Source organism: Euprymna scolopes, chromosome 7 (assembly GCF_053919585.1).
Source record: "Euprymna scolopes isolate OS-2025 chromosome 7, ASM5391958v1, whole genome shotgun sequence".
NCBI lineage: Eukaryota > Metazoa > Mollusca > Cephalopoda > Sepiida > Sepiolidae > Euprymna > Euprymna scolopes.
The window spans coordinates 32,836,942-32,855,506 of record NC_136488.1 but is presented as its reverse complement, the minus strand read 5'-3'; the positions used below and the strand labels follow the sequence as shown (position 1 = coordinate 32,855,506).

The 18,565-nt window shown below is 39.5% G+C and overlaps 58 non-coding genes across 58 annotated transcripts; all 58 read left to right on the top strand.

Annotated features, from left to right (window-relative positions):
• The first annotated feature begins 130 nt into the window (after nt 1–130).
• Nucleotides 131–201, top strand: Trnag-gcc (transfer RNA glycine (anticodon GCC)). The gene has a single exon. It is a non-coding gene; the product is annotated as a tRNA-Gly (tRNA).
• A 149-nt stretch (nt 202–350) lies between these two features.
• On the top strand, nt 351–420 carry Trnag-ucc (transfer RNA glycine (anticodon UCC)). Its single transcript has one exon. It is a non-coding gene; the product is annotated as a tRNA-Gly (tRNA).
• Nucleotides 421–789: 369 nt separating this feature from the next.
• On the top strand, nt 790–860 carry Trnag-gcc (transfer RNA glycine (anticodon GCC)). Its single transcript has one exon. It is a non-coding gene; the product is annotated as a tRNA-Gly (tRNA).
• A 369-nt stretch (nt 861–1,229) lies between these two features.
• On the top strand, nt 1,230–1,300 carry Trnag-ucc (transfer RNA glycine (anticodon UCC)). The gene has a single exon. It is a non-coding gene; the product is annotated as a tRNA-Gly (tRNA).
• Nucleotides 1,301–1,449: 149 nt separating this feature from the next.
• On the top strand, nt 1,450–1,520 carry Trnag-ucc (transfer RNA glycine (anticodon UCC)). The gene has a single exon. It is a non-coding gene; the product is annotated as a tRNA-Gly (tRNA).
• A 370-nt stretch (nt 1,521–1,890) lies between these two features.
• On the top strand, nt 1,891–1,961 carry Trnag-gcc (transfer RNA glycine (anticodon GCC)). The gene has a single exon. It is a non-coding gene; the product is annotated as a tRNA-Gly (tRNA).
• Nucleotides 1,962–2,110: 149 nt separating this feature from the next.
• Nucleotides 2,111–2,181, top strand: Trnag-ucc (transfer RNA glycine (anticodon UCC)). Its single transcript has one exon. It is a non-coding gene; the product is annotated as a tRNA-Gly (tRNA).
• A 149-nt stretch (nt 2,182–2,330) lies between these two features.
• On the top strand, nt 2,331–2,401 carry Trnag-gcc (transfer RNA glycine (anticodon GCC)). The gene has a single exon. It is a non-coding gene; the product is annotated as a tRNA-Gly (tRNA).
• A 149-nt stretch (nt 2,402–2,550) lies between these two features.
• Nucleotides 2,551–2,620, top strand: Trnag-ucc (transfer RNA glycine (anticodon UCC)). The gene has a single exon. It is a non-coding gene; the product is annotated as a tRNA-Gly (tRNA).
• A 369-nt stretch (nt 2,621–2,989) lies between these two features.
• Nucleotides 2,990–3,060, top strand: Trnag-gcc (transfer RNA glycine (anticodon GCC)). Its single transcript has one exon. It is a non-coding gene; the product is annotated as a tRNA-Gly (tRNA).
• Nucleotides 3,061–3,429: 369 nt separating this feature from the next.
• Nucleotides 3,430–3,500, top strand: Trnag-ucc (transfer RNA glycine (anticodon UCC)). Its single transcript has one exon. It is a non-coding gene; the product is annotated as a tRNA-Gly (tRNA).
• A 149-nt stretch (nt 3,501–3,649) lies between these two features.
• On the top strand, nt 3,650–3,720 carry Trnag-ucc (transfer RNA glycine (anticodon UCC)). Its single transcript has one exon. It is a non-coding gene; the product is annotated as a tRNA-Gly (tRNA).
• A 370-nt stretch (nt 3,721–4,090) lies between these two features.
• On the top strand, nt 4,091–4,161 carry Trnag-gcc (transfer RNA glycine (anticodon GCC)). Its single transcript has one exon. It is a non-coding gene; the product is annotated as a tRNA-Gly (tRNA).
• A 149-nt stretch (nt 4,162–4,310) lies between these two features.
• On the top strand, nt 4,311–4,381 carry Trnag-ucc (transfer RNA glycine (anticodon UCC)). The gene has a single exon. It is a non-coding gene; the product is annotated as a tRNA-Gly (tRNA).
• Nucleotides 4,382–4,521: 140 nt separating this feature from the next.
• On the top strand, nt 4,522–4,592 carry Trnag-gcc (transfer RNA glycine (anticodon GCC)). The gene has a single exon. It is a non-coding gene; the product is annotated as a tRNA-Gly (tRNA).
• Nucleotides 4,593–4,741: 149 nt separating this feature from the next.
• Trnag-ucc (transfer RNA glycine (anticodon UCC)) lies at nt 4,742–4,812 on the top strand. Its single transcript has one exon. It is a non-coding gene; the product is annotated as a tRNA-Gly (tRNA).
• A 149-nt stretch (nt 4,813–4,961) lies between these two features.
• Trnag-gcc (transfer RNA glycine (anticodon GCC)) lies at nt 4,962–5,032 on the top strand. The gene has a single exon. It is a non-coding gene; the product is annotated as a tRNA-Gly (tRNA).
• Nucleotides 5,033–5,181: 149 nt separating this feature from the next.
• On the top strand, nt 5,182–5,252 carry Trnag-gcc (transfer RNA glycine (anticodon GCC)). The gene has a single exon. It is a non-coding gene; the product is annotated as a tRNA-Gly (tRNA).
• Nucleotides 5,253–5,401: 149 nt separating this feature from the next.
• On the top strand, nt 5,402–5,471 carry Trnag-gcc (transfer RNA glycine (anticodon GCC)). The gene has a single exon. It is a non-coding gene; the product is annotated as a tRNA-Gly (tRNA).
• A 369-nt stretch (nt 5,472–5,840) lies between these two features.
• Nucleotides 5,841–5,911, top strand: Trnag-gcc (transfer RNA glycine (anticodon GCC)). The gene has a single exon. It is a non-coding gene; the product is annotated as a tRNA-Gly (tRNA).
• Nucleotides 5,912–6,060: 149 nt separating this feature from the next.
• Trnag-gcc (transfer RNA glycine (anticodon GCC)) lies at nt 6,061–6,131 on the top strand. The gene has a single exon. It is a non-coding gene; the product is annotated as a tRNA-Gly (tRNA).
• Nucleotides 6,132–6,280: 149 nt separating this feature from the next.
• On the top strand, nt 6,281–6,351 carry Trnag-gcc (transfer RNA glycine (anticodon GCC)). Its single transcript has one exon. It is a non-coding gene; the product is annotated as a tRNA-Gly (tRNA).
• Nucleotides 6,352–6,500: 149 nt separating this feature from the next.
• Trnag-ucc (transfer RNA glycine (anticodon UCC)) lies at nt 6,501–6,570 on the top strand. Its single transcript has one exon. It is a non-coding gene; the product is annotated as a tRNA-Gly (tRNA).
• Nucleotides 6,571–7,819: 1,249 nt separating this feature from the next.
• Trnag-gcc (transfer RNA glycine (anticodon GCC)) lies at nt 7,820–7,890 on the top strand. Its single transcript has one exon. It is a non-coding gene; the product is annotated as a tRNA-Gly (tRNA).
• Nucleotides 7,891–8,039: 149 nt separating this feature from the next.
• Nucleotides 8,040–8,110, top strand: Trnag-ucc (transfer RNA glycine (anticodon UCC)). The gene has a single exon. It is a non-coding gene; the product is annotated as a tRNA-Gly (tRNA).
• A 149-nt stretch (nt 8,111–8,259) lies between these two features.
• Nucleotides 8,260–8,330, top strand: Trnag-gcc (transfer RNA glycine (anticodon GCC)). Its single transcript has one exon. It is a non-coding gene; the product is annotated as a tRNA-Gly (tRNA).
• Nucleotides 8,331–8,479: 149 nt separating this feature from the next.
• On the top strand, nt 8,480–8,550 carry Trnag-ucc (transfer RNA glycine (anticodon UCC)). Its single transcript has one exon. It is a non-coding gene; the product is annotated as a tRNA-Gly (tRNA).
• Nucleotides 8,551–9,359: 809 nt separating this feature from the next.
• Nucleotides 9,360–9,430, top strand: Trnag-gcc (transfer RNA glycine (anticodon GCC)). The gene has a single exon. It is a non-coding gene; the product is annotated as a tRNA-Gly (tRNA).
• A 149-nt stretch (nt 9,431–9,579) lies between these two features.
• Trnag-ucc (transfer RNA glycine (anticodon UCC)) lies at nt 9,580–9,650 on the top strand. Its single transcript has one exon. It is a non-coding gene; the product is annotated as a tRNA-Gly (tRNA).
• Nucleotides 9,651–9,799: 149 nt separating this feature from the next.
• Trnag-gcc (transfer RNA glycine (anticodon GCC)) lies at nt 9,800–9,870 on the top strand. The gene has a single exon. It is a non-coding gene; the product is annotated as a tRNA-Gly (tRNA).
• A 149-nt stretch (nt 9,871–10,019) lies between these two features.
• Nucleotides 10,020–10,090, top strand: Trnag-ucc (transfer RNA glycine (anticodon UCC)). Its single transcript has one exon. It is a non-coding gene; the product is annotated as a tRNA-Gly (tRNA).
• Nucleotides 10,091–10,239: 149 nt separating this feature from the next.
• Nucleotides 10,240–10,309, top strand: Trnag-gcc (transfer RNA glycine (anticodon GCC)). Its single transcript has one exon. It is a non-coding gene; the product is annotated as a tRNA-Gly (tRNA).
• A 590-nt stretch (nt 10,310–10,899) lies between these two features.
• Trnag-gcc (transfer RNA glycine (anticodon GCC)) lies at nt 10,900–10,970 on the top strand. Its single transcript has one exon. It is a non-coding gene; the product is annotated as a tRNA-Gly (tRNA).
• Nucleotides 10,971–11,119: 149 nt separating this feature from the next.
• Nucleotides 11,120–11,190, top strand: Trnag-gcc (transfer RNA glycine (anticodon GCC)). The gene has a single exon. It is a non-coding gene; the product is annotated as a tRNA-Gly (tRNA).
• Nucleotides 11,191–11,339: 149 nt separating this feature from the next.
• Trnag-gcc (transfer RNA glycine (anticodon GCC)) lies at nt 11,340–11,410 on the top strand. Its single transcript has one exon. It is a non-coding gene; the product is annotated as a tRNA-Gly (tRNA).
• Nucleotides 11,411–11,999: 589 nt separating this feature from the next.
• Nucleotides 12,000–12,070, top strand: Trnag-gcc (transfer RNA glycine (anticodon GCC)). The gene has a single exon. It is a non-coding gene; the product is annotated as a tRNA-Gly (tRNA).
• Nucleotides 12,071–12,438: 368 nt separating this feature from the next.
• Nucleotides 12,439–12,509, top strand: Trnag-gcc (transfer RNA glycine (anticodon GCC)). The gene has a single exon. It is a non-coding gene; the product is annotated as a tRNA-Gly (tRNA).
• A 149-nt stretch (nt 12,510–12,658) lies between these two features.
• On the top strand, nt 12,659–12,729 carry Trnag-gcc (transfer RNA glycine (anticodon GCC)). The gene has a single exon. It is a non-coding gene; the product is annotated as a tRNA-Gly (tRNA).
• Nucleotides 12,730–12,878: 149 nt separating this feature from the next.
• On the top strand, nt 12,879–12,949 carry Trnag-ucc (transfer RNA glycine (anticodon UCC)). Its single transcript has one exon. It is a non-coding gene; the product is annotated as a tRNA-Gly (tRNA).
• Nucleotides 12,950–13,098: 149 nt separating this feature from the next.
• Trnag-gcc (transfer RNA glycine (anticodon GCC)) lies at nt 13,099–13,169 on the top strand. The gene has a single exon. It is a non-coding gene; the product is annotated as a tRNA-Gly (tRNA).
• A 369-nt stretch (nt 13,170–13,538) lies between these two features.
• On the top strand, nt 13,539–13,609 carry Trnag-gcc (transfer RNA glycine (anticodon GCC)). The gene has a single exon. It is a non-coding gene; the product is annotated as a tRNA-Gly (tRNA).
• Nucleotides 13,610–13,758: 149 nt separating this feature from the next.
• Nucleotides 13,759–13,829, top strand: Trnag-gcc (transfer RNA glycine (anticodon GCC)). Its single transcript has one exon. It is a non-coding gene; the product is annotated as a tRNA-Gly (tRNA).
• A 149-nt stretch (nt 13,830–13,978) lies between these two features.
• Nucleotides 13,979–14,049, top strand: Trnag-ucc (transfer RNA glycine (anticodon UCC)). The gene has a single exon. It is a non-coding gene; the product is annotated as a tRNA-Gly (tRNA).
• Nucleotides 14,050–14,198: 149 nt separating this feature from the next.
• Nucleotides 14,199–14,269, top strand: Trnag-gcc (transfer RNA glycine (anticodon GCC)). Its single transcript has one exon. It is a non-coding gene; the product is annotated as a tRNA-Gly (tRNA).
• A 369-nt stretch (nt 14,270–14,638) lies between these two features.
• Nucleotides 14,639–14,709, top strand: Trnag-gcc (transfer RNA glycine (anticodon GCC)). The gene has a single exon. It is a non-coding gene; the product is annotated as a tRNA-Gly (tRNA).
• Nucleotides 14,710–15,078: 369 nt separating this feature from the next.
• On the top strand, nt 15,079–15,149 carry Trnag-gcc (transfer RNA glycine (anticodon GCC)). Its single transcript has one exon. It is a non-coding gene; the product is annotated as a tRNA-Gly (tRNA).
• A 149-nt stretch (nt 15,150–15,298) lies between these two features.
• Nucleotides 15,299–15,369, top strand: Trnag-gcc (transfer RNA glycine (anticodon GCC)). Its single transcript has one exon. It is a non-coding gene; the product is annotated as a tRNA-Gly (tRNA).
• Nucleotides 15,370–15,518: 149 nt separating this feature from the next.
• On the top strand, nt 15,519–15,589 carry Trnag-ucc (transfer RNA glycine (anticodon UCC)). The gene has a single exon. It is a non-coding gene; the product is annotated as a tRNA-Gly (tRNA).
• Nucleotides 15,590–15,959: 370 nt separating this feature from the next.
• Nucleotides 15,960–16,030, top strand: Trnag-gcc (transfer RNA glycine (anticodon GCC)). The gene has a single exon. It is a non-coding gene; the product is annotated as a tRNA-Gly (tRNA).
• A 150-nt stretch (nt 16,031–16,180) lies between these two features.
• Trnag-ucc (transfer RNA glycine (anticodon UCC)) lies at nt 16,181–16,251 on the top strand. The gene has a single exon. It is a non-coding gene; the product is annotated as a tRNA-Gly (tRNA).
• A 148-nt stretch (nt 16,252–16,399) lies between these two features.
• On the top strand, nt 16,400–16,470 carry Trnag-acc (transfer RNA glycine (anticodon ACC)). The gene has a single exon. It is a non-coding gene; the product is annotated as a tRNA-Gly (tRNA).
• Nucleotides 16,471–16,619: 149 nt separating this feature from the next.
• Nucleotides 16,620–16,690, top strand: Trnac-gca (transfer RNA cysteine (anticodon GCA)). Its single transcript has one exon. It is a non-coding gene; the product is annotated as a tRNA-Cys (tRNA).
• Nucleotides 16,691–16,839: 149 nt separating this feature from the next.
• Nucleotides 16,840–16,910, top strand: Trnag-gcc (transfer RNA glycine (anticodon GCC)). Its single transcript has one exon. It is a non-coding gene; the product is annotated as a tRNA-Gly (tRNA).
• Nucleotides 16,911–17,059: 149 nt separating this feature from the next.
• Trnag-ccc (transfer RNA glycine (anticodon CCC)) lies at nt 17,060–17,130 on the top strand. The gene has a single exon. It is a non-coding gene; the product is annotated as a tRNA-Gly (tRNA).
• Nucleotides 17,131–17,499: 369 nt separating this feature from the next.
• On the top strand, nt 17,500–17,570 carry Trnag-gcc (transfer RNA glycine (anticodon GCC)). Its single transcript has one exon. It is a non-coding gene; the product is annotated as a tRNA-Gly (tRNA).
• A 150-nt stretch (nt 17,571–17,720) lies between these two features.
• On the top strand, nt 17,721–17,791 carry Trnag-ucc (transfer RNA glycine (anticodon UCC)). The gene has a single exon. It is a non-coding gene; the product is annotated as a tRNA-Gly (tRNA).
• Nucleotides 17,792–18,161: 370 nt separating this feature from the next.
• On the top strand, nt 18,162–18,232 carry Trnag-gcc (transfer RNA glycine (anticodon GCC)). The gene has a single exon. It is a non-coding gene; the product is annotated as a tRNA-Gly (tRNA).
• Nucleotides 18,233–18,382: 150 nt separating this feature from the next.
• Nucleotides 18,383–18,453, top strand: Trnag-ucc (transfer RNA glycine (anticodon UCC)). The gene has a single exon. It is a non-coding gene; the product is annotated as a tRNA-Gly (tRNA).
• The last annotated feature ends 112 nt before the right edge of the window (nt 18,454–18,565 follow it).

Sequence of the window (18,565 nt, the reverse complement as noted above, 5' to 3'; positions counted from 1 at the left end):
ATTAATGAAGAATACATCAAAAATAAGTAAATAATGAAAGTGTAATTTCGATTCCTTTTGTAGGAATGACATTCAAAGCATTAATGACAAAATGGCAAAGGAATGAATTATGTTTGCTGAACGATTTATCGCATCGGTGGTTCAGTGGTAGAATGCTCGCCTGCCACGCGGGCGGCCCGGGTTCGATTCCAGGTCGATGCAATGAAATTTTGTCGAACCAATTAATGAAGAATACATCAAAAATAAGTAAATAATGAGAGTGTAATTTCGATTCCTTTTGTTGGAATGACATTCAAAGCATTAATGACAAAATGGCAAAGGACAGAATTATGTTCTGTGAACGATATATCGCATCGGTGGTTCAGTGGTAAAATGCTCGCCTTCCACGCGCGCGCCCGGGTTCGATTCCGGGTCGATGCAATGAAATTTTGTCAAACTCATTAATGAAGAATACATCAAAAATAAGTAAATAATGAGAGTGTAATTTCGATTCCTTTTGTAGGAATGACATTCAAAGCATTAATGACAAAATGGCAAAGGACAGAATTATGTTCTGTGAACGATATATCGCATCGGTGGTTCAGTGGTAGAATGCTCGCCTGCCACGCGGGTTGCCGGGGGTCGATTCCCGGTCGATGCAAAGAAATTTTGTCAAACTCATTAATGAAGAATTCATCCAAAATAAGTAAATAATGAGAGTGTAATTTCGATTCCTTTTGTTGGAATGACATTCAAAGCATTAATGACAAAATGGCAAAGGAAAGAATTATGTTCTGTGAACGATATATCGCATCGGTGGTTCAGTGGTAGAATGCTCGCCTGCCGCGCGGGCGGCCCGGATTCGATTCCCGGTCGATGCAATGAAATTTTGTCAAACTCATTAATGAAGAATACACCAAAAATAAGTAAATAATGAGAGTGTAATTTCGATTCCTGTTGTTGGAATGACATTCAAAGCATTAATGACAAAATGGCAAAGGAAAGAATTATGTTCTGTAAACGATATATCGCATCGGTGGTTCAGTGGTAGAATACTCGCCTGCCACGCGGGCGGCCCGGGGTCGATTCCCGGTCGATGCAAAGAAATTTTGTCAAACTCATTAATGAAGAATTCATCCAAAATAAGTAAATAATGAGAGTGTAATTTCGATTCCTTTTGTTGGAATGACATTCAAAGCATTAATGACAAAATGGCAAAGGAAAGAATTATGTTCTGTGAACGATATATCGAATCGGTGGTTCAGTGGTAAAATGCTCGCCTTCCACGCGGGCGGCCCGGGTTCGATTCCCGGTCGATACAATGAAATTTTGTCAAACTCATTAATGAAGAATACATCAAAAATAAGTAAATAATGAGAGTGTAATTTCGATTCCTTTTGTTGGAATGACATTCAAATCATTAATGACAAAATGGCAAAGGAAAGAATTATGTTCTGTGAACGATATATCGCATCGGTGGTTCAGTGGTAGAATGCTCGCCTTCCACGCGGGCGGCCCGGGTTCGATTCCCGGTCGATGCAATGAAATTTTGTCAAACTCATTAATGAAGAATACATCAAAAATAAGTAAATAATGAGAGTGTAATTTCGATTCCTTTTGTTGGAATGACATTCAAAGCAATAATGACAAAATGGAAAAGGAAATAATTATGTTCTGTAAACGATATATCGCATCTGTGGTTCAGTGGTAGAATGCTCGCCTGCCACGCGGGCGGCCTGGGTTCGATTCCCGGTCGATGCAGTGAAATGTTGTCAAACTCATTAATGAAGAATACATAAAAAACGAAGCAAATAATGAGAGTGTAATTTCGATTCCTTTTGTTGGAATGACATTCAAAGCATTAATGACAAAATGGCAAAGGAAAGAATTATGTTCTGTAAACGATATATCGCATCGTTGGTTCAGTGGTAGAATGCTCGCCTGCCACGCGGGCGGCCCGGGTTCGATTCCCGGTCGATGCAATGAAATTTTGTCAAACTCATTAATGAAGAATACATCAAAAATAAGTAAATAATGAGAGTGTAATTTCGATTCCTTTTGTTGGAATGACATTCAAAGCATTAATGACAAAATGGCAAAGGAAAGACTTATGTTCTGTAAACGATATATCGCATCGTTGGTTCAGTGGTAGAATGCTCGCCTTCCACGCGGGCGGCCCGGGTTCGAATCCCGGTCGATGCAATGAAATTTTGTCAAACTCATTAATGAAGAATACATCAAAAATAAGTAAATAATGAAAGTGTAATTTCGATTCCTTTTGTAGGAATGACATTCAAAGCATTAATGACAAAATGGCAAAGGAATGAATTATGTTTGCTGAACGATTTATCGCATCGGTGGTTCAGTGGTAGAATGCTCGCCTGCCACGCGGGCGGCCCGGGTTCGATTCCAGGTCGATGCAATGAAATTTTGTCGAACCAATTAATGAAGAATACATCAAAAATAAGTAAATAATGAGAGTGTAATTTCGATTCCTTTTGTTGGAATGACATTCAAAGCATTAATGACAAAATGGCAAAGGACAGAATTATGTTCTGTGAACGATATATCGCATCGGTGGTTCAGTGGTAAAATGCTCGCCTTCCACGCGCGCGCCCGGGTTCGATTCCGGGTCGATGCAATGAAATTTTGTCAAACTCATTAATGAAGAATACATCAAAAATAAGTAAATAATGAGAGTGTAATTTCGATTCCTTTTGTAGGAATGACATTCAAAGCATTAATGACAAAATGGCAAAGGACAGAATTATGTTCTGTGAACGATATATCGCATCGGTGGTTCAGTGGTAGAATGCTCGCCTGCCACGCGGGTTGCCGGGGGTCGATTCCCGGTCGATGCAAAGAAATTTTGTCAAACTCATTAATGAAGAATTCATCCAAAATAAGTAAATAATGAGAGTGCAATTTCGATTCCTTTTGTTGGAATGACATTCAAAGCATTAATGACAAAATGGCAAAGGAAAGAATTATGTTCTGTGAACGATATATCGCATCGGTGGTTCAGTGGTAGAATGCTCGCCTGCCGCGCGGGCGGCCCGGATTCGATTCCCGGTCGATGCAATGAAATTTTGTCAAACTCATTAATGAAGAATACACCAAAAATAAGTAAATAATGAGAGTGTAATTTCGATTCCTGTTGTTGGAATGACATTCAAAGCATTAATGACAAAATGGCAAAGGAAAGAATTATGTTCTGTAAACGATATATCGCATCGGTGGTTCAGTGGTAGAATACTCGCCTGCCACGCGGGCGGCCCGGGGTCGATTCCCGGTCGATGCAAAGAAATTTTGTCAAACTCATTAATGAAGAATTCATCCAAAATAAGTAAATAATGAGAGTGTAATTTCGATTCCTTTTGTTGGAATGACATTCAAAGCATTAATGACAAAATGGCAAAGGAAAGAATTATGTTCTGTGAACGATATATCGAATCGGTGGTTCAGTGGTAAAATGCTCGCCTTCCACGCGGGCGGCCCGGGTTCGATTCCCGGTCGATACAATGAAATTTTGTCAAACTCATTAATGAAGAATACATCAAAAATAAGTAAATAATGAGAGTGTAATTTCGATTCCTTTTGTTGGAATGACATTCAAATCATTAATGACAAAATGGCAAAGGAAAGAATTATGTTCTGTGAACGATATATCGCATCGGTGGTTCAGTGGTAGAATGCTCGCCTTCCACGCGGGCGGCCCGGGTTCGATTCCCGGTCGATGCAATGAAATTTTGTCAAACTCATTAATGAAGAATACATCAAAAATAAGTAAATAATGAGAGTGTAATTTCGATTCCTTTTGTTTGAATGACATTCAAAGCAATAATGACAAAATGGAAAAGGAAATAATTATGTTCTGTAAACGATATATCGCATCTGTGGTTCAGTGGTAGAATGCTCGCCTGCCACGCGGGCGGCCTGGGTTCGATTCCCGGTCGATGCAGTGAAATGTTGTCAAACTCATTAATGAAGAATACATAAAAAACGAAGCAAATAATGAGAGTGTAATTTCGATTCCTTTTGTTGGAATGACATTCAAAGCATTAATGACAAAATGGCAAAGGAAAGAATTATGTTCTGTAAACGATATATCGCATCGTTGGTTCAGTGGTAGAATGCTCGCCTGCCACGCGGGCGGCCCGGGTTCGATTCCCGGTCGATGCAATGAAATTTTGTCAAACTCATTAATGAAGAATACATCAAAAATAAGTAAATAATGAGAGTGTAATTTCGATTCCTTTTGTTGGAATGACATTCAAAGCATTAATGACAAAATGGCAAAGGAAAGACTTATGTTCTGTAAACGATATATCGCATCGTTGGTTCAGTGGTAGAATGCTCGCCTTCCACGCGGGCGGCCCGGGTTCGAATCCCGGTCGATGCAATGAAATTTTGTCAAACTCATTAATGAAGAATACATCAAAAATAAGTAAATAATGAGAGCGTAATTTCGATTCCTTTTGTTGGAATGACATTCAAAGCATTAATGAAAAAATGGCAAAGGAAAGAAGTGAACGATATATCGCATCGGTGGTTCAGTGCTAGAATGCTCGCCTGCCACGCGGGCGGCCCGGGTTCGATTCCCGGTCGATGCAATGAAATTTTGTCAAACTCATTAATGAAGAATACATCAAAAATAAGTAAATAATGAGAGTGTAATTTCGATTGCTTTTGTTGGAATGACATTCAAAGCATTAATGACAAAATGGCAAAGGAAAGAATTATGTTCTGTGAACGATATATCGCATCGGTGGTTCAGTGGTAAAATGCTCGCCTTCCACGCGGGCGACCCGGGTTCGATTCCCGGTCGATGCAATGAAATTTTGTCAAACTCATTAATGAAGAATACATCAAAAATAAGTAAATAATGAGAGTGTAATTTCGATTCCTTTTGTTGGAATGACATTCAAAGCATTAATGACAAAATGGCAAAGGAAAGAATTATGTTCTGTGAACGATATATCGCATCGGTGGTTCAGTGGTAGAATGCTTGCCTGCCACGCGGGCGGCCCGGGTTCGATTCCCGGTCGATGCAATGAAATTTTGCCAAACTCATTAATGAAGAATACATCAAAAATAAGTAAATAATGAGAGTGTAATTTCGATTGCTTTTGTTGGAATGACATTCAAAGCATTAATGACAAAATGGCAAAGGAAAGAATTATGTTCTGTGAACGATATATCGCATCGGTGGTTCAGTGGTAAAATGCTCGCCTGCCAGGCGGGCGGCCCGGGTTCGATTCCCGGTCGATGCAATGAAATTTTGTCAAACTCATTAATGAAGAATACATCAAAAATAAGTAAATAATGAGAGTGTAATTTCGATTCCTTTTGTTGGAATGACATTCAAAGCATTAATGACAAAATGGCCAAGGAAAGAATTATGTTCTGTGAACGATATATCGCATCGGTGGTTCAGTGGTAGAATGCTCGCCTGCCACGCGGGCGGCCGGGTTCGATTCCCGGTCGATGCAAAGAAATTTTGTCAAACACATTAATGAAGAATTCATCAAAAATAAGTAAATAATGAGAGTGTAATTTCGATTCCTTTTGTTGGAATTACATTCAAAGCATTAATGACAAAATTGCAAAGGGAAGAATTATGTTCTGTGAACGATATATCGCATCGGTGGTTCAGTGGTAGAATGCTCGGCTGCCGCGCGGGCGGCCCGGGTTCGATTCCGGGTCGATGCAATGAAATTTTGTCAAACTCATTAATGAAGAATACATCAAAAATAAGTAAATAATGAGAGTGTAATTTCGATTCCTTTTGTTGGAATGACATTCAAAGCATTAATGAAAAAATGGCAAAGGAAAGAATTATGTTCTGTGAACGATATATCGCATCGGTGGTTCAGTGCTAGAATGCTCGCCTGCCACGCGGGCGGCCCGGGTTCGATTCCCGGTCGATGCAATGAAATTTTGTCAAACTCATTAATGAAGAATACATCAAAAATAAGTAAATAATGAGAGTGTAATTTCGATTGCTTTTGTTGGAATGACATTCAAAGCATTAATGACAAAATGGCAAAGGAAAGAATTATGTTCTGTGAACGATATATCGCATCGGTGGTTCAGTGGTAGAATGCTCGCCTGCCAGGCGGGCGGCCCGGGTTCGATTCCCGGTCGATGCAATAAAATGTTGTCAAACTCATTAATGAAGAATACATCAAAAATAAGTAAATAATGAGAGTGTAATTTCGATTCCTTTTGTAGGAATGACATTCAAAGCATTAATGACAAAATGGCAAAGGAATGAATTATGTTTGCTGAACGATTTATCGCATCGGTGGTTCAGTGGTAGAATGCTCGCCTGCCACGCGGGCGGCCCGGGTTCGATTCCAGGTCGATGCAATGAAATTTTGTCAAACCAATTAATGAAGAATACATCAAAAATAAGTAAATAATGAGAGTGTAATTTCGATTCCTTTTGTTGGAATGACATTCAAAGCATTAATGACAAAATGGCAAAGGACAGAATTATGTTCTGTGAACGATATATCGCATCGGTGGTTCAGTGGTAAAATGCTCGCCTTCCACGCGCGCGCCCGGGTTCGATTCCCGGTCGATGCAATGAAATTTTGTCAAACTCATTAATGAAGAATACATCAAAAATAAGTAAATAATGAGAGTGTAATTTCGATTCCTTTTGTTAAAATGACATTCAAAGCATTAATGACAAAATGGCCAAGGAAAGAATTATGTTCTGTGAACTATATATCGCATCGGTGGTTCAGTGGTAGAATGCTCGCCTGCCACGCGGGCGGCCGGGGGTCGATTCCCGGTCGATGCAAAGAAATTTTGTCAAACTCATTAATGAAGAATTCATCCAAAATAAGTAAATAATGAGAGTGTAATTTCGATTCCTTTTGTTGGAATGACATTCAAAGCATTAATGACAAAATGGCAAAGGAAAGAATTATGTTCTGTGAACGATATATCGCATCGGTGGTTCAGTGGTAGAATGCTCACCTGCCGCGCGGGCGGCCCGGATTCGATTCCCGGTCGATGCAATGAAATTTTGTCAAACTCATTAATGAAGAATACATCAAAAATAAGTAAATAATGAGAGTGTAATTTCGATTCCTGTTGTTGGAATGACATTCAAAGCATTAATGACAAAATGGCAAAGGAAAGAATTATGTTCTGTAAACGATATATCGCATCGGTGGTTCAGTGGTAGAATGCTCGCCTGCCACGCGCGCGGCCCGGGGTCGATTCCCGGTCGATGCAAAGAAATTTTGTCAAACTCATTAATGAAGAATTCATCCAAAATAAGTAAATAATGAGAGTGTAATTTCGATTCCTTTTGTTGGAATGACATTCAAAGCATTAATGACAAAATGGCAAAGGAAAGAATTATGTTCTGTGAACGATATATCGAATCGGTGGTTCAGTGGTAAAATGCTCGCATTCCACGCGGGCGGCCCGGGTTCGATTCCCGGTCGATACAATGAAATTTTGTCAAACTCATTAATGAAGAATACATAAAAAATAAGTAAATAATGAGAGTGTAATTTCGATTCCTTTTGTTGGAATGACATTCAAAGCATTAATGACAAAATGGCAAAGGAAAGAATTATGTTCTGTGAACGATATATCGCATCGGTGGTTCAGTGGTAGAATGCTCGCCTGCCACGCGGGCGGCCCGTGTCCGATGCCCGGTCGATGCAAAGAAATTTTGTCAAACTCATTAATGAAGAATTCATCCAAAATAAGTAAATAATGAGAGTGTAATTTCGATTCCTTTTGTTGGAATGACATTCAAAGCATTAATGACAAAATGGCAAAGGAAAGAATTATGTTCTGTAAACGATATATCGCATCGTTGGTTCAGTGGTAGAATGCTCGCCTGCCACGCGGGCGGCCCGGGTTCGATTCCCGGTCGATGCAATGAAATTTTGTCAAACTCATTAATGAAGAATACATCAAAAATAAGTAACTAATTAGAGTGTAATTTCGATTCCTTTTGTTGGAATGACATTCAAAGCATTAATGACAAAATGGCAAAGGAAAGACTTATGTTCTGTAAACGATATATCGCATCGTTGGTTCAGTGGTAGAATGCTCGCCTTCCACGCGGGCGGCCCGGGTTCGATTCCCGGTCGATGCAATGAAATTTTGTCAAACTCATTAATGAAGAATACATCAAAAATAAGTAAATAATGAGAGCGTAATTTCGATTCCTTTTGTTGGAATGACATTCAAAGCATTAATGAAAAAATGGCAAAGGAAAGAATTATGTTCTGTGAACGATATATCGCATCGGTGGTTCAGTGCTAGAATGCTCGCCTGCCACGCGGGCGGCCCGGGTTCGATTCCCGGTCGATGCAATGAAATTTTGTCAAACTCATTAATGAAGAATACATCAAAAATAAGTAAATAATGAGAGTGTAATTTCGATTCCTTTTGTTGGAATGACATTCAAAGCATTAATGACAAAATGGCAAAGGAAAGAATTATGTTCTGTGAACGATATATCGCATCGGTGGTTCAGTGGTAAAATGCTCGCCTTCCACGCGGGCGGCCCGGGTTCGATTCCCGGTCGATGCAATGAAATTTTGTCAAACTCATTAATGAAGAATACATCAAAAATAAGTAAATAATGAGAGTGTAATTTCGATTCCTTTTGTTGGAATGACATTCAAAGCATTAATGACAAAATGGCCAAGGAAAGAATTATGTTCTGTGAACGATATATCGCATCGGTGGTTCAGTGGTAGAATGCTCGCCTGCCACGCGGGCGGCCGGGTTCGATTCCCAGTCGATGCAATGAAATTTTGTCAAACACATTAATGAAGAATTCATCAAAAATAAGTAAATAATGAGAGTGTAATTTCGATTCCTTTTGTTGGAATTACATTCAAAGCATTAATGACAAAATGGCAAAGGAAAGAATTATGTTCTGTGAACGATATATCGCATCGGTGGTTCAGTGGTAGAATGCTCGGCTGCCGCGCGGGCGGCCCGGGTTCGATTCCGGGTCGATGCAATGAAATTTTGTCAAACTCATTAATGAAGAATACATCAAAAATAAGTAAATAATGAGAGTGTAATTTCGATTCCTTTTGTTGGAATGACATTCAAAGCATTAATGACAAAATAGCAAAGGAAAGAATTATGTTCTGTGAACGATATATCGCCTCGGTTGTTCAGTGGTAGAATGCTTGCCTGCCACGCGGGCGGCCCGGGTTCGATTCCCGGTCGATGCAATGAAATTTTATCAAACTCATTAATGAAGAATACATAAAAAACGAAGCAAATAATGAGAGTGTAATTTCGATTCCTTTTGTTGGAATGACATTCAAAGCATTAATGACAAAATGGCAAAGGAAAGAATTATGTTCTGTGAACGATATATCGCATCGGTGGTTCAGTGGTAGAATGCTCGCCTGCCACGCGGGCGGCCCGGGTTCGATTCCCGGTCGATGCAATGAAATTTTGTCAAACTCATTAATGAAGAATACATCAAAAATAAGTAAATAATGAGAGTGTAATTTCGATTCCTTTTGTTGGAATGACATTCAAAGCATTAATGACAAAATGGCAAAGGAAAGACTTATGTTCTGTAAACGATATATCGCATCGTTGGTTCAGTGGTAGAATGCTCGCCTTCCACGCGGGCGGCCCGGGTTCGATTCCCGGTCGATGCAATGAAATTTTGTCAAACTCATTAATGAAGAATACATCAAAAATAAGTAAATAATGAGAGCGTAATTTCGATTCGTTTTGTTGGAATGACATTCAAAGCATTAATGAAAAAATGGCAAAGGAAAGAATTATGTTCTGTGAACGATATATCGCATCGGTGGTTCAGTGCTAGAATGCTCGCCTGCCACGCGGGCGGCCCGGGTTCGATTCCCGGTCGATGCAATGAAATTTTGTCAAACTCATTAATGAAGAATACATCAAAAATAAGTAAATAATGAGAGTGTAATTTCGATTGCTTTTGTTGGAATGACATTCAAAGCATTAATGACAAAATGGCAAAGGAAAGAATTATGTTCTGTGAACGATATATCGCATCGGTGGTTCAGTGGTAAAATGCTCGCCTTCCACGCGGGCGGCCCGGGTTCGATTCCCGGTCGATGCAATGAAATTTTGTCAAACTCATTAATGAAGAATACATCAAAAATAAGTAAATAATGAGAGTGTAATTTCGATTCCTTTTGTTGGAATGACATTCAAAGCATTAATGACAAAATGGCAAAGGAAAGAATTATGTTCTGTGAACGATATATCGCATCGGTGGTTCAGTGGTAGAATGCTCGCCTGCCACGCGGGCGGCCGGGTTCGATTCCCGGTCGATGCAATGAAATTTTGTCAAACACATTAATGAAGAATTCATCAAAAATAAGTAAATAATGAGAGTGTAATTTCGATTCCTTTTGTTGGAATGACATTCAAAGCATTAATGACAAAATGGCAAAGGAAAGAATTATGTTCTGTGAACGATATATCGCATCGGTGGTTCAGTGTTAGAATGCTCGGCTGCCGCGCGGGCGGCCCGGGTTCGATTCCGGGTCGATGCAATGAAATTTTGTCAAACTCATTAATGAAGAATACATCAAAAATAAGTAAATAATGAGAGTGTAATTTCGATTCCTTTTGTTGGAATGACATTCAAAGCATTAATGACAAAATGGCAAAGGAAAGAATTATGTTCTGTGAACGCTATATCGCCTCGGTTGTTCAGTGGTAGAATGCTTGCCTGCCACGCGGGCGGCCCGGGTTCGATTCCCGGTCGATGCAATGAAATTTTGTCAAACTCATTAATGAAGAATACATAAAAAACGAAGCAAATAATGAGAGTGTAATTTCGATTCCTTTTGTTGGAATGACATTCAAAGCATTAATGACAAAATGGCAAAGGAAAGAATTATGTTCTGTGAACGATATATCGCATCGGTGGTTCAGTGGTAGAATGCTCGCCTGCCACGCGGGCGGCCCGGGTTCGATTCCCGGTCGATGCAATGAAATTTTGTCAAACTCATTAATGAAGAATACATCAAAAATAAGTAAATAATGAGAGTGTAATTTCGATTCCTTTTGTTGGAATGACATTCAAAGCATTAATGACAAAATGGCAAAGGAAAGAATTATGTTCTGTGAACGATATATCGCATCGGTGGTTCAGTGGTAGAATGCTCGCCTGCCACGCGGGCGGCCCGGGTTCGATTCCCGGTCGATGCAATGAAATTTTGTCAAACTCATTAATGAAGAATACATCAAAAATAAGTAAATAATGAGAGTGTAATTTCGATTCCTTTTGTTGGAATGACATTCAAAGCATTAATGACAAAATGGCAAAGGAAAGAATTATGTTCTGTGAACGATATATCGCATCGGTGATTTAGTGGTAGAATGCTCGCCTGCCACGCGGGCGGCCCGGGTTCGATTCCCGGTCGATGCAATGAAATTTTGTCAAACTCATTAATGAAGAATACATAAAAAATAAGTAAATAATGAGAGTGTAATTTCGATTCCTTTTGTTGGAATGACATTCAAAGCATTAATGACAAAATGGCAAAGGAAAGAATTATGTTCTGGGAACGATATATCGCATCGGTGGTTCAGTGGTAGAATGCTCGCCTGCCGCGCGGGGTGCCCGGGTTCGATTCCCGGTAAATGCAATGAAATTTTTTCAAACTCATTAATGGAGAATACATCAAAAATAAGTAAATAATGAGAGTGTAATTTCGATTTCTTTTGTTGGAATTGCATTCAAAGCATTAAGGACAAAATGGCAAAGGAAAGAATTATGTTCTGTGAACGATATATCGCATCAGTGGTTCAGTGGTAGAATGCTCGCCTGCAACGCGGGCGGCGCGGGTTCGATTCCCGGGCGAGGCAATGAAATTTTGTCAAACTCATTAATGAAGAATACATAAAAAATAAATAAATACTGAGAGTGTAATTTCGATTCCTTTTGTTGGAATGACATTCAAAGCATTAAGGACAAAATGGCAAAGGAAAGAATTATGTTCTGTGAACGATATATCGCATCGGTGGTTCAGTGGTAGAATGCTCGCCTGCCACGCGGGCGGCCCGGGTTCGATTCCCGGTCGATGCAATGAAATTTTGTCAAACTCCTTATGAAGAATACATCAAAAATAAGTAAATAATGAGAGTGTAATTTCGATTCCTTTTGTTGGAATGACATTCAAAGCATTAATGACAAAATGGCAAAGGAAAGAATTATGTTCTGCGAACGATATATCGCATCGCTGGTTCAGTGGTAGAATGCTCGCCTGCCACGCGGGCGGCCCGTGTTCGATTCCCGGTCGATGCAATGAAATTGTGTCAAACTCATTAATGAAGAATACATCAAAAATAAGTAAATAATGAGAGTGTAATTTCGATTCCTTTTGTTGGAATGACATTCAAAGCATTAATGACAAAAAGGCAAAGGAAAGAATTATGTTCTGTGAACGATATATCGCATCGGTGGTTCAGTGGTAGAATGCTCGCCTGCCACGCGGGCGGCCCGGGTTCGATTCCCGGTCGATGCAATGAAATTTTGTCAAACTCATTAATGAAGAATACATCAAAAATAAGTAAATAATGAGAGTTGAATTTCGATTCCTTTTGCTGGAATGACATTCAAAGCATTAATGACAAAATGACCAAGGAAAGAATTATGTTCTGTGAACGATATATCGCATCGGTGGTTCAGTGGTAGAATGCTCGCCTGCCACGCGGGCGGCCCGGGTTCGATTCCCGGTCGATGCAATGAAATTTTGTCAAACTCATTAATGAAGAATACATAAAAAATAAGTAAATAATGAGAGTGTAATTTCGATTTCTTTTGTTGGAATGACATTCAAAGCATTAATGACAAAATGCCAAAGGAAAGAATTATGTTCTGTGAACGATATATCGCATCGGTGGTTCAGTGGTAGAATGCTCGCATTCCACGCGGGCGGCCCGGGTTCGATTCCCGGTCGATGCAATGAAATTTTGTTAAACTCATTAATGAAGAATACATAAAAAATAAGTAAATAATGAGAGTGTAATTTCGATTCCTTTTGTTGGAATGACATTCAAAGCATTAATGACAAAATGGCAAAGGAAAGAATTATGTTCTGTGAACGATATATCGCATCGGTGGTTCAGTGGTAGAATGCTCGCCTGCCACGCGGGCGGCCCGGGTTCGATTCCTGGTCGATGCAATGACATTTTGTCAAACTCATTAATCAAGAATACATCAAAAATAAGTAAATAATGAGAGTGTAATTTCGATTCCTTTTGTTGGAATGACATTCAAAGCATTAATGACAAAATGGCAAAGGAAAGAATTATGTTCTGTGAACGATATATCGCATCGGTGGTTCAGTGGTAGAATGCTCGCATGCCACGCGGGCGGCCCGGGTTTTATTCCCGGTCGATGCAATGAAATTGTGTCAAACTCATTAATGAAGAATACATCAAAAATAAGTAAATAATGAGAGTGTAATTTCGATTCCTTTTGTTGGAATGACATTCAAAGCATTAATGACAAAATGGCAAATGAAAGAATTATGTTCTGTGAACGATATATCGCATCGGTGGTTCAGTGGTAGAATGCTCGCCTGCCACGCGGGCAGCCCGGGTTCGATTCCCGGTCGATGCAATGAATTTTTGTGAAACTCATTAATGAAGAATACATCAAAAATAAGTAAATAATGAGAGTGTAATTTCGACTCCTTTTGTTGGAATGACATTCAAAGCATTAATGACAAAATGACCAAGGAAAGAATTATGTTCTGTGAACGATATATCGCATCGGTGGTTCAGTGGTAGAATGCTCGCCTGCCACGCGGGCGGCCCGGGTTCGATTCCCGGTCGATGCAATGAAATTTTGTCAAACTCATTTATGAAGAATACATAAAAAAAAAACAAATCATGAGAGTGTAATTTCGATTCCTTTTGTTGGAATGACATTCAAAGCATTAATGACAAAATGGCAAAGGAAAGAATTATGTTCTGTAAACGATATATCGCATCGGTGGTTCAGTGGTAAAATGTTCGCCTTCCACGCGGGCGGCCCGGGTTCGATTCCCGGTCGATGCAATGAAATTTTGTAAAACTCATTAAAGAAGAATACATCAAAAATAAGTAAATAATGAGAGTGTAATTTCGGTTCCTTTTGTTGGAATGACATTCAAAGCATTAATGACAAAATGGCAAAGGAAAGAATTATGTTCAGTGAACGATATATCGCATCGGTGGTTCAGTGGTAGAATGCTCGCCTGCCACGCGGGCGGCCCGGGTTCGATTCCCGGTCGATGCAATGAAATTTTGTCAAACTCATTAATGAATAATACATCAAAAATAAGTAAATAATGAGAGTGTAATTTCGATTCCTTTTGTTGGAATGACATTCAAAGCATTAATGACAAAATGGCAAAGGAAAGAATTATGTTCTGTAAACGATATATCGCATCGGTGGTTCAGTGGTAGAATGCTCGGCTGCCGCGCGGGCGGCCCGGGTTCGATTCCCGGTCGATACAATGAAATTTTGTCAAACTCCTTAATGAAGAATACATAAAAAATAAGTAAATAATGAGAGTGTAATTTCGATTCCTTTTGTTGGAATGACATTCAAAGCATTAATGACAAAATGGCAAAGGAAAGAATTATGTTCAGTGAACGATATATCGCATCGGTGGTTCAGTGGTACAATGCTCGCCTGCCACGCGGGCGGCCCGGGTTCGATTCCCGGTCGATGCAATGAAATTTTGTCAAACTCATTAATGAATAATACATCAAAAATAAGTAAATAATGAGAGTGTAATTTCGATTCGTTTTGTTGGAATGACATTCAAAGCATTAATGACAAAATGGCAAAGGAAAGAATTATGTTCTGTAAACGATATATCGCCTCGGTTGTTCAGTGGTAGAATGCTCGCCTGCCACGCGGGCGGCCCGGGCTCGATTCCCGGTCGATGCAATGAAATTTTGTCAAACTCATTAATGAAGAATACATAAAAAACGAAGCAAATAATGAGAGTGTAATTTCGATTCCTTTGTTGGAATGACATTCAAAGCATTAATGACAAAATGGCAAAGGAAAGAATTATGTTCTGTGAACGATATATCGCATCGGTTGTTCAGTGGTAGAATGCTCGCCTGCCACGCGGGCGGCCCGGGTTCGATTCCCGGTCGATGCAATGAAATTTTGTCAAACTCATTAATCAAGAATACATGAAAAATAAGTAAATAATGAGAGTGTAATTTCGATTCCTTTTGTTGGAATGACATTCAAAGCATTAATGACAAAATGGCAAAGGAAAGAATTATGTTCTGTGAACGATATATCGCATCGGTAGTTTAGTGGTAGAATGCTCGCCTGCCACGCGGGCGGCCCGGGTTCGATTCCCGGTCGATGCAATGAAATTTTGTCAAACTCATTAATGAAGAATACATCAAAAATAAGTAAATAATGAGAGTGTAATTTCGATTCCTTTTGTTGGAATGACATTCAAAGCATTAATTACAAAATGGCAAAGGAAAGAATTATGTTCTGTGAACGATATATCGCATCGGTGGTTCAGTGGTACAATGCTCGCCTTCCACGCGGGCTGCCCGGGTTCGATTCCCGGTCGATGCAATGAAATTGGGTCAAACTTATTAATGAAGAATACATCACAAATAAGTAAATAATGAGAGTGCTATTTCGATTTCTTTTGTTGGAATGACATTCAAAGAATTAATAACAAAATGGCAAAGGAAAGAATGTTGTTCTAGGAACGATATATCGCAGCGGTGGTTCAGTGGTAGAATGCTCGCCTGCCACGCGGGTTGCCCGGGTTCGATTCCCGGTAAATGCAATGAAAGTTTGTCAAACTCATTAATGAAGAATACATAAAAAACGAAGTAAATAATGAGAGTGTAATTTCGATTGCTTTTGTTGGAATGGCATTCAAAGCATTAATGACAAAATGGCAAAGGAAAGAATTATGTTCTGTGAACGATATATCGCATCGGTGGTTCAGTGGTAGAATGCTCGCCTGCCACGCGGGCGGCCCGGGTTCGAATCCCGGTCAATGCAATGAAAGACTGTCAAACTCATTAATGAAGAATACATAAACAACCAAGTAAATAATGAGAGTGTAATTTCGATTCCTTTTGTTGGAATGACATTAAAAGCATTAATGACAAAATGGCAAAGGAAAGAATTATGTTCCGTTAACGATATATCGCATCGGTGGTTGAGTGGTAAAATGCTCGCCTTCCACGCGGGCGGCCCGGGTTCGATTCCCGGTCGATGCAATGAAATTTTGTCAAACTCATTAAAGAAGAATACATAAAAAATAAGTAAATAATGAGAGTGTAATTTCGATTCCTTTTGTTGGAATGACTTTCAAAGCATTAATGAAAAAATGGCAAAGGAAAAAATTATGTCTGTGAACGATATATCGCATCGGTGGTTCAGTGGTAGAATGCTCGCCTACCACGCGGGCGGCCTGGGTTCGATTCCCGGTCGATGCAATGAAATTTTCTCAAACTCATTAATGAAGAATACATCAAAAATAAGTAAATAATGAGAGTGTAATTTCGATTCCTTTTGTTGGAATGACATTCAAAGCATTAATGACAAAATGGCAAAGGAAAAAATTCTGTTCTGTGATCGATATATCGCATCGGTGGTTCAGTGGTAGAATGCTCCGCTGCAACACGGGGGGCCCGGGTTCGATTCCGGGTCGATGCAATGAAATTTTGTCAAACTCATTAATCAAGAATACTTCAAAAATGATTAAATAATGAGAGTGTAATTTCCAATCCTTTTGTTGGAATGAAATTCAAAGCATTAATGACAAAATGGCAAAGGAAAGAATTCTGTTCTGTGAATGATATATCGCATCGGTGGTTCAGTGGTAGAATGCTCGCCTGCCACGCGGGCGGCTCGGGTTCGATTCCCGGTCGATGCAATGAAATTTTGTCAAACTCATTAATGAAGAATACATCAAAAATAAGTAAATAATGAGAGTGTAATTTCGATTCCTTTTGTTGGAATGACATTCAAAGCATTAATTACAAAATGGCAAAGGAAAGAATTATGTTCTGTGAACGATATATCGCATCGGTGGTTCAGTGGTACAATGCTCGCCTCCCACGCGGGCGGCCCGGGTTCGAATCCCGGTCGATGCAATGAAATTTTCTCAAACTCATTAATCAAGAATACTTCAAAAATGATTAAATAATGAGAGTGTAATTTCGATTCCTTTTGTTGGAATGAAATTCAAAGCATTAATGACAAAATGGCAAAGGAAAGAATTCTGTTCTGTGAATGATATATCGCATCGGTGGTTCAGTGGTAGAATGCTACCCTGCCACGCGGGCGGCCCGGGTTCGATTCCCGGTCGATGAAATGCAATTTTGTCAAACTCATTAATGAAGAATACATCAGAAATAAGTAAATAATGAGAGTGTAATTTCGATTCCTTTTGTTGGAATGACATTCAAAGAATTAATGACAAAATGGCAAAGGAAAGAATTATGTTCTGCGAACGATATATCGCATCGGTGGTTCAGTGGTAGAATGCTCGCCTGCCACGCGGGCGGCCCGGGTTCGATTCCCGGTCGATGCAATGATATTTTATCAAACTCCTTAAGGAAGAATACATAAAAAAATAAGTAAATAATTAGAGTGTAATTTCGATTCCTTTTGTTGAAATGACATTCAAAGCATTAATGACAAAATGGCAAAGGAAAGAATTATGTTCTGTGAACGATATATCGCATCGGTGGTTCAGTGGTAGAATGCTCGCCTTCCACGCGGGCTGCCCGGGTTCGATTCCCGGTCGATGCAATGAAATTGGGTCGAACTTATTAATGAAGAATACATCACAAATAAGTAAATAATGAGAGTGCTATTTCGATTTCTTTTGTTGGAATGACATTCAAAGAATTAATAACAAAATGGCAAAGGAAAGAATGTTGTTCTAGGAACGATATATCGCAGCGGTGGTTCAGTGGTAGAATGCTCGCCTGCCACGCGGGTTGCCCGGGTTCGATTCCCGGTAAATGCAATGAAAGTTTGTCAAACTCATTAATGAAGAATACATAAAAAACGAAGTAAATAATGAGAGTGTAATTTCGATTGCTTTTGTTGGAATGGCATTCAAAGCATTAATGACAAAATGGCAAAGGAAAGAATTATGTTCTGTGAACGATATATCGCATCGGTGGTTCAGTGGTAGAATGCTCGCCTGCCACGCGGGCGGCCCGGGTTCGAATCCCGGTCAATGCAATGAAAGACTGTCAAACTCATTAATGAAGAATACATAAACAACCAAGTAAATAATGAGAGTGTAATTTCGATTCCTTTTGTTGGAATGACATTAAAAGCATTAATGACAAAATGGCAAAGGAAAGAATTATGTTCCGTTAACGATATATCGCATCGGTGGTTGAGTGGTAAAATGCTCGCCTTCCACGCGGGCGGCCCGGGTTCGATTCCCGGTCGATGCAATGAAATTTTGTCAAACTCATTAAAGAAGAATACATAAAAAATAAGTAAATAATGAGAGTGTAATTTCGATTCCTTTTGTTGGAATGACTTTCAAAGCATTAATGAAAAAAT